The 8,953-nt window shown below is 43.8% G+C and overlaps 1 protein-coding gene across 2 annotated transcripts in view; it reads right to left on the reverse strand.

The window, feature by feature from the left end:
* Positions 1–3,269, reverse strand: part of LOC110338540 (zinc finger protein 790-like) — a 14,568-nt gene extending 11,299 nt beyond the window's left edge. The window contains exon 1 of one of the 2 annotated variants that reach the window (XM_021221879.2): positions 3,117–3,269. The gene's annotated coding sequence lies outside the window, so the exon portion shown is untranslated. Of the gene's footprint in view, positions 1–3,001; positions 3,078–3,116 lie in introns of those variants that run through there. The other variant, XM_029537604.1, reaches the window with a different exon arrangement.
* Between the last annotated feature and the right edge of the window lie 5,684 nt (positions 3,270–8,953).

Below are 8,953 nucleotides of genomic sequence, written 5' to 3' on the forward strand. Positions count from 1 at the left end.
CCCTCTCCTACTTACTACTCTGTCCACTCACCTCACAGCCTCTGCTGGCTTTTATATCCTCTCTTGTTCCCAGAAGCCCAAGAGCCAACTGTCACTGAAGAGCAAAGGGTCATTTAAAGGGCCAGACACATAAAATAATTCATACTACATGGTGGTTTTTAAATAAGGATGGCCCCCATAGGCTAATACATTTGGATGCTTGGTCCCTAGTTACTGAACTGTTTTGGGAAGGATTAGGAGGTGTGGCCTTATTGGAGAAGAACATCCTTTCACCCGTATCTGCTTCAGCTCAATGTTCCTTCACAAGTATGCCTTAGCCTTTCACCTGTGTCCACTTCAACTAAACGCTCTTTCACACGTTTGCCCCAGCAAAACATGATCCAACCGACTTTCCAAAGAACCCTTAAGTTTCCACTTCAGATGGTAGCAATAAAAACACTAAGCAAAATTATGTTTGTGTACCTAGTTTGAAAATTATATGTATATGTGTCCCACTAGGAGATATGAATGGATGCAAGGCTATCTAAAAGTAGGCACAATAGCGTTTTCATTCTGTGTTCTTCTCCCTGAGAGTCATCGATGGTGTTTTTAATCTGCATTAACCTATACTTGCAAGGTCTCTGTAAAAGCCAGTTATTTTCTAATTTAAGAGACCAGAAGCTGCTCACTGCTGGCCTTAGTGACCAGTTAGTTTCTAACTCACTTCTTAAAGTGTGGTGGCACAATTTATGAAACTTTGTTTACATGGCAACTAAAACTGCGCATATAAAATCCAACCCTGAATCTTTTAACAATAGGTAGAGCCTGAAATTTGTTAAAAACAAACTGCAGGGCTAAAAAAGGTAGCTCAGGGCAAAGCTGCTCTTCCAGAGACCCCAGGGTCAGTTCCTGGCACCCACATGATCACTCACAACTGTTTCTACCTTCCGTGCCAGGGAATCCAATGCTCTCCTCTGACGTTAGTGGGTCTTGTATGTATGTGGTACACAAACATACATTTATGCAAAATACCCATATACATAAAAGTCAAATAAAAATACGTTTTAAAAACTGAAAATAAAGCCTCAATGTGAAGCAGTGACTGTTTGCAAAGATCGCACATCTATAAAGAACGGAACCCGTACATAGGCTGTGAAGATCATACATCTATAAAGAACAATTTGTTGCAAGATTGAACATCTATAAAGAACGGAATCCATAAGTAGGCTATGAAAATGAGTAAGAAAGGACCTTTTAGGACAAGATGCAGAAAACAAACCAAAAACCGAAACAAACAAACAAACAAAAAAACAAAGGTACTAATAGAGAATAGAATTACAACTAAAAAGTCACATTAACTAAAACGTAAAAGCAAAACCTATTAGGAAGTCCTGAAAAACACTTTAGTGGCATCACTGAAGGCCTGTACCTGCATGCCTCTCATTCACCGGTAACCTTCTGTAGCTGGTCTTTCCTACTGTAGCTGGTCTTTCCTACTTTGTGGGTTCCCCTTTCTTCCCCACCCTCTACCTCCCCACCCCTGTTTCACCCCCTATCACTAGATAGGAGAGTAAGAAGGATAGAGGTGAAAGAGAGAGTGGAGATCTTTGAATTTAAATTCTTCCTCTTGTTTCTTCCTTGAGTATAACTACTAACAAACTGCAACCAATGGGGGGATTGGTGGCAGTTGGTCACGCAGGGAATAATGACCAAACACCACCCACCTATGGGGCTTTAGCCTTTATATATCCTCTGAAAAAAAAAATCCCAGAATTCCAAACAGCACACAATTACAAAAACTGTCTCCAACTGGAAAAACCATTCCTCTGCTAGAGCATGGGGCAAATCAGCATATCCCCACAGCTGGGATTAAAATGAAAACACATTCTTATATTTCTGTGTTTTGTTGGGAACCCAGAATTCCAGAATTCTCACTTCAGGGTTTGTCTGTGTAGCTCTGGCTGTCCTGGAACTCAGTCTCTAGATCAGGCTGGCCTCCAACTCAGGGATCCCCCTGCCTCTGCCTCCCCAGTGCTGGGATTAAAGGTGTGCTGCTGCTGCTGCTGCTGCTGCTGCTGCTGCTGCTGCTGCTGCTGCTGCTGCTGCTCCTCCTCCTCCTCCTCCTCCTCCACAGCCACTTCCAAGCCAAAACCTACTTTACATTTCTTCTACCTACTATCATCTCTTCTTTTTTATGTTAGATTAGGAATGTGGTCATCTATCTGTGAAAAAAAAGCAGTTGAGGCCCTAAATTTTAATTCAAATACCATCTCAAAACTGAACACCTTAAATTCTAGTAATGGGGAGGTGGAAGAAGGCATAGTTCTGTACTTTTGGGGCCAGCCTGGTCTACTTAGTGAATTCCAGAAAAGCCAGGGGGTACATAGTGAGAGCCTGTCTCAAATGGAGGAGGAGGAGGAGGAGGAGGAGGAGGACAAAGAAGAAAGAAAAAGAAAAAAAAAACAAAAAACAAAAACTAAACTAACACATCCAGCGTGTTGGTTATACAAGAAAGGGTCCCCTTCCACTTCCTCTTCCCCCATCCTCAAGGCCACACCTTCCTTCCCGGAATGACCCTCACTGCTTCCAACCCTGCTGCCTACAACCCTTGAAATCAAAACAGCCTGTTTACAGGTGTGTTCTATGAACTACACAGCAACCTTCTGCACGAAACCTCTCCTTTCCTCAAGCCCCCGCATGCCATCTTTCTGGAGTTGAGATTGCCTCTACTCGCTGAAGCAAAAGGACAATAGTCGACCTTGAACCCAAGACTTTTCAGGTTTTAATCACGATTTGAGGTGGAAATGAGATCTGGAGGGTTCAGACTGTCCCCACTCCCTGCCACCAGGCGATCCACATTCAGGGGCTAATAAGAATTATCACAAGCACAAATCAAACACTCTGCAGTGTTACTCTCACCTTCATTGGCTACCCAGCACTCTGGTGCCGCCCCATTAATCCATCAATCTTATCCGCGCCTAGTTTCTCTAAATTCACTTCCCTTCCACACACCAGGTCTCACCAGGGTATCACACACTAGGATTTCCAGTGCTCACTGGCACCCACAGGACTAGGCAGGCGGCTTCCTCTCATCAGACTGCCCCGGGTTGGTTTGGTCGCAAACACTCAGGTCTCACATTGGGATTCTCTTTGGGGTTCGGGGACGCGCGACGCTCCTCAGTTGTCCTCCCCCACAGCTTCGTGCGCTCCCAGCCAGCAGGCAGGCATGCAGGTGGCTTCTAACTGGCTTCCCGGTGTGTATGATAAAGCAAGCCTAGGGTCCACCGCGAGACCCGCCGCCGGCCAAGTCTTGAACTACATTTCCCAGGAGGTCCTGCGACTCTTACGTCACCAGAGGGGAAGCGGTCGCCAACCTAGACTGGGTTGTGTGAAAGAAAGGTTGCTTAATGAAGGATTTGCTGGCAAGGTGAGGTCTAGCAGGCAAAGAGTGAAAGTTTCATTCTTCCATGTCCTTATATAGGCTTCCAGAAAAAAGCATGGCCCAGTTTAGAATTGAATTAAAGTTCTGGACTAAAGATGTGACTTCCTTAATCAAAAATCCAGATTCACAGCCGGGTGGTGATGTCACACGCCTCTAATCCCAGCACTTGGGAGGCAGAGGCAGGTGGATTTCTGAGTTCGAGGCCAGCCTGGTCTACAGAGTGAGTTCCAGGACAGCCAGGGCTATACAGAGAAACCCTGTCTCGAAAAAAAAAAAAAACAAAAAACAAACAAACAAACAGAAAATCCAGATTCACAGTAGATCTTCCCACTTCAAATTGAGCAGAAAGCCCTCAGAGGTGTGCCCTCTATTTTTGGAGTTTTAGTTAAGTCCAGATGTAATCAAGTTGATGACCAAGAATTATCGACTCCATTAATTGCATTGTATGAAGGAAAAGTTGTTCTCCAAAATAATGATAATAAACTTTCTTAAAAGAAAACAAAAATTATCTTCTAAAATATAAGGTACAGATTGGTTAGATATTAAGCAATAGTTTTCTAACATGAATAAAATATAACTTACCATCCAATAATCAAAAACAATATTAAGATAGAGTTATTAAGTAAATGTTATTGAGGATCAGGAGGATTTGACATATTTAGACTTTCATTAAATAAGATAAATTAGGATGCGCACAGCAATTCAATATCAAGTGGAAGTGGTATGCATGTGATTGGACCCAAGCATGTCCTGAAGGAACAATCAAGTTACATGAGGAAGTTGCCCAAATGCCTACGGTTTCTACTCTTACAGTGCCATCTCCTGCCAAGCACCTATAGCCTCATGGTGTGTTGACTAAAGAGACGACTGGGACCTAGTTTATGGATTGTTCTGTACATTACGCATGCGACACCCAGAAGTGGACAGCTGCAGCATTGCAACCCTGAAAGACTACTGAAGGAGATCTTCACAGTGGCCAGAGCTTCTGGCAGTGCATATGGTCACACATTTTGTTTAGAAGGAGAAATGACCAGAATTGGGATTGCTCACCATTCATGGACGACAGTCAATGGATTGGCTGGATGGTCGGGGACTTGAGAAAACCATGATTGAAAATTGGTGAGAAAGACATGTGGGGAGGAAGTATGTGGATAGATCTCTCTAAATGTGCAAAAGATTTGAAGGTGTTTGTGTCTTCACATGATCATCAAGAGTTGACTTCAGCTGAGGAGTTTAATAATCAAGTAGATAAGATGACCCGTTCTATGAACAGTCAGCCTCTTTCCCCAGCCATTCCTCTCATTGCCCAATGGAATGGAATAAAGTGGCCATGGTAGCAGAGATGGTTGGGCTCAACAACATAGACTTCCACTCTGCAAGGCTGACGTGGCTATAACGGTTGTTGAGTGCCAGATCTGCCAACAGCAGAGACCAACACTGAGTTCCAGATATGGTACTATTCCCCCGAGGCGACCAGCCAACGACCTGGTAACGGATTGACTACATTGGACCCCTTCCTCCTTGGAAAAGACACTTTGTCTTTACTGAACTAGACACTTTTTTTTTTGAGGTGGGTGCAGCGAACATTATTGACGGTATTCAAGAGAGTAGGGAGGGCTCCCTAGGCCCCTCCTGTTATCATGGGGTTTTGGGATGGAAATTGTAAGGGAGATGCTCAGTGTTGGGGGCCAAGTTGAGACAGGAACTCTTCAGCAACTGAAGGCCTCTCTCTTGCTCTCAGTGTCCTTGCTGGGGTGGGTGGTCCAGGATTCCTTACTCTTTGGAGGCCACGTAGGTCCACCACCCTGTTGCTGTAGCTGTGTTCATTGTCATACCAGGAAATGAGCTTCACAAAGTTGTCATTGAGAGCAATGCCAGCCCCAGCATCAAAGGTGGAAGAGTGGGAGTTGCTGTTGAAGTCACAGGAGACAACCTGGTCCTCAGTGTAGCCCAGGATGCCCTTCAGTGGGCCCTCGGATGCCTGCTTCACCACCTTCTTGATGTCATCATACTTGGCAGGTTTCTCCAAGTGGCATGTCAGATCCACAATGGACACATTGGGGGTAGGAACACGGAAGGCCATGCCAGTGAGCTTCCTGTTCAGCTCTGGGATGACCTTGCCCACAGCCGAGGCAGCACCAGTGGATGCAGGGATGATGTTCTGGGCAGCCCCACGACCATCACACCACAGCTTTCCAGAGGGGCCATCATGGACTAGATACTTATTCTGGTTATGGATTCACCTTTCCTGCACCTAATGCTTCTCCCAAAACCACCATCTACGAATTTGCAGAATGCCTTATCCAACTTCATGGTATTCCACACAATATTGCTTCTGAAGAAGGAACTCACTTCAGAACTAGAGAAGTACGAGAGTGGGCCCACGACCATGAAATCCACTATTCTTACCATATTCCCCCACCATCCTGAAGCAGCTGGCCTGATAGAAAGATGGAATGGCCTTTTGAAGACGCTGTTACTGTGACAATTAGGTGCAGCACCCTGGAGGGCTAGAGCAGGGATCTCCAGAAGGTGGTATATGGCTTGAATCAGTATCCAATAAATGTCTCAGTTTCTTCCGTAGCCATGATCCGAAAGTCCAGGAATCAGCAAGGGGAAAAGGAAATCGTTCCACTCATTATCACCCCTAGTGACCCACAGGAAAATGTTTACTTCCTGTTCCTGTAACCTAAATTCTGCTGATCTAGAAGTTTTGGTTCCAGAGTGGAGAGTAACAACTATTCCATTGAACTGGAATCTCAGACTCCCCGCCTGCCCACTTTGGGTTTCTAATGCCCTTAAACCAACCGCTTTCGATAGGAATAACTGTTCAGAGAGGTGATTGATCCAGATTACCATGGAGAAATTGGATTGCTTCTCCACAATGGAGGTAAGAAAAATCATGTCTGGAGGGCAGAAGACCCTTAGGGCATCTCTTGGCCCTACCATGTCCTGTGGTTAAAGTCAATAGGACACTACAACAGCCTAATCCAGACAGGATAACAAAGGGTGTGGCACCATCATGAATGAAGATATGCACCACTTCTCCATGAAAAATGCAAAGATCTGCTGAGTTCTTGCCAAGTGTGAAGGAAATATGAAGGAAATACAGAATGGGTAGTAGAGGAAGGTAGTTATAAGGGCACATGACCAGTTACAGAAAATAGACTACATGTGACATGTTTCTTCAAATTTTGTTAAGATATTTGTTTTCTTTCACCAATTTCTTTATCATGTGATATATCATCAATTAAGAGAATATCAATGGTTATCATACTTAAGTTTGAATTACTAAAAGAATGTCCAAGTCACACTGCCACCTATTCTACGTTTATAATGCACTTGCAATTGTATAAGGTATAGTTTTATTAGACATAATTATAACCTAATTATTGTTTTTTATTTTGAAATTAAGCAGGATATAAGGAGATGTGATATGGACTTGTGGTGGCCATCTTTGGCTATCATCTTGACTATATCTGGTCTACAGAGTGAGTTCCAGGATATCCAGAGCGACATAACATACACTGTCTTAAATTTTTTTTAAAATTAAAAACAAAATATCTATTATCTCTAATATTATCAATCATAGCTGCTGGCAAGCTTGGAGCATTACTTTTTGGGTTATACGACTTTGGTAGGTTTTGTTTGTTTGTCTCTTGAACAAAATGTGATTATGTTACATTGTGACAAGCCTTGAATATTGTCTGTAAATATAGTTATTGTTTTATTTGTTTTACAAGTATCTATGATGGATATTTTAGTTGTCAACTTGACTGCATCTCAAGTTAAATAAAACTCCAAAATGGGCACACCTGTGAGGGATTTTTTTTTTCTTAAATCATTTGATGGTGGAAGATCTACTTCTTGCCTGTACCTTTGAGGTAGGAAGACACACCTTTAATCCAGATCTTTTGGGGTGGGAAGATCTGCCTCTTATTGGGGCCACACCTTCTGCTGGAAACCTACATAAAGGATGTGGAAGAAGGAATCCTCTCTTTGCCTGCTTGTTCTTGTCCTTGTCATTCCTTTCCTGGCACTAGAGTCAATTTCTTCCATATTCACCTGGTACCAAATTTTTATTTTGTCAAATACTGAAAATTTTTCCATTATACACAGTCTTCTTAATGCCTCCTTTGAATGTGTCTTCACTATTTATTTTTCATTACCAAGGTAATGTGCAGATTTCTTCTTCTCGTAGAAGACTTGCTCCACATTCTAGGTAAAGCTGTGCTTCCCTTTGTCCTTCGTTCCTGTAGCAGTTCCTTCCCAAGGCAGGCACTGCATTTGTCTTAGTTACTCTCCCATTGCTGTGAGAAGACCCCATGACTAAGGCAACACAGGAAAAGGAAGTGGTCATTTCTGGCTTCTTTGTGACATGTGATGTTTTTCTGGAAACTGTCTTATGTTTATGCTGAAGCAGACCCGAGAGTGTGAAGATGGTTGGCTGAGAACAGACACGTGGTGTTTCTCTGGAAGCTGCCTGGAAAGGGGGCTTGTGATGTTTTGTTGAACGGATGCTTGAGAGGACACCGGGTGTTTGCAAAGGGTCTAAGTATAACCCAACAGACAGTGGGTGATGCTGAGTGGTATTGGTTCATCTTGCCACTCTTTGCTAGTCACCGTTTGTTGTGATTTCATAGAGAGAAACACACCAAAGAACTTCTGGTGGCATTCCAGTGGCTTCTTGCAGCTTCTGTGGATTCCGGCCGATTTGGAAGAGCCTCGAGGTTTCTTCTAGATGGACACAAGCCACTGCTATGGCTGATTCGTGAATGTTGTGAGTGGCTTGAGCTACCACTGCTGATTCGTGTGAACTCAGCTGCTGCTATCCTGACAACGAAGACTGGAATCACCCCAAAGAACTATTTCTAAACAGGTCCATATCCTCCTTTGCCCTATTAACCTTTCTTTTCCACTGCCTCTGGTGGATGGTGGGCTAGAAGGGAGGTTAAAGAATTTAAGCACACTTAAGTTGGTTTTGAAATATATAAGCCTACAGGAAATATATATGGAGACACACACACATACACAGAGAGAGAGAGAGAGAGAGAGAGAGAGAGAGAGAGAGAGAGAGACTTTCTGTGTAACCCTGACTGGCCTCAAATTCAGAGATTCACATTACTCTGCCTCCTTGAGGAAAAAATACTTTCGTTTTTTTAAGACAGAGTTTCTCTGTGTGGCCCTGGCTCTCCTAGAACTTGCTCTGTAGACCAGGCTGGTCTTGAACTTAGAGATGTGCTGGCCTCTGCCTCCCAAGTGTTAGGAACAAAGGAGTGTGCCAGCCCTGCCTGGCTGAAAAAAGAAAAAAAAAAAAAACCTTTTAATTAGGGGCTTGCTGACAGTTTCAGAGGGTGAGTCTGTAGTCATCATGGTAGGAAATATGGCGTCAGGCAGGCTTGGCCCTAGAGCAAGTAGGTGAGAGCTCACATCTGATTCACAAGTCTCACTTGGGCTTTTGAACCCTCAAAGCCCACCCACAGAGGCACACCCCTCCAACAAGGCCATGTCTCCTAACTGGGAACCAACATC

This window comes from Mus pahari, chromosome 1, assembly GCF_900095145.1.
Source record: "Mus pahari chromosome 1, PAHARI_EIJ_v1.1, whole genome shotgun sequence".
Classification (NCBI taxonomy): domain Eukaryota; kingdom Metazoa; phylum Chordata; class Mammalia; order Rodentia; family Muridae; genus Mus; species Mus pahari.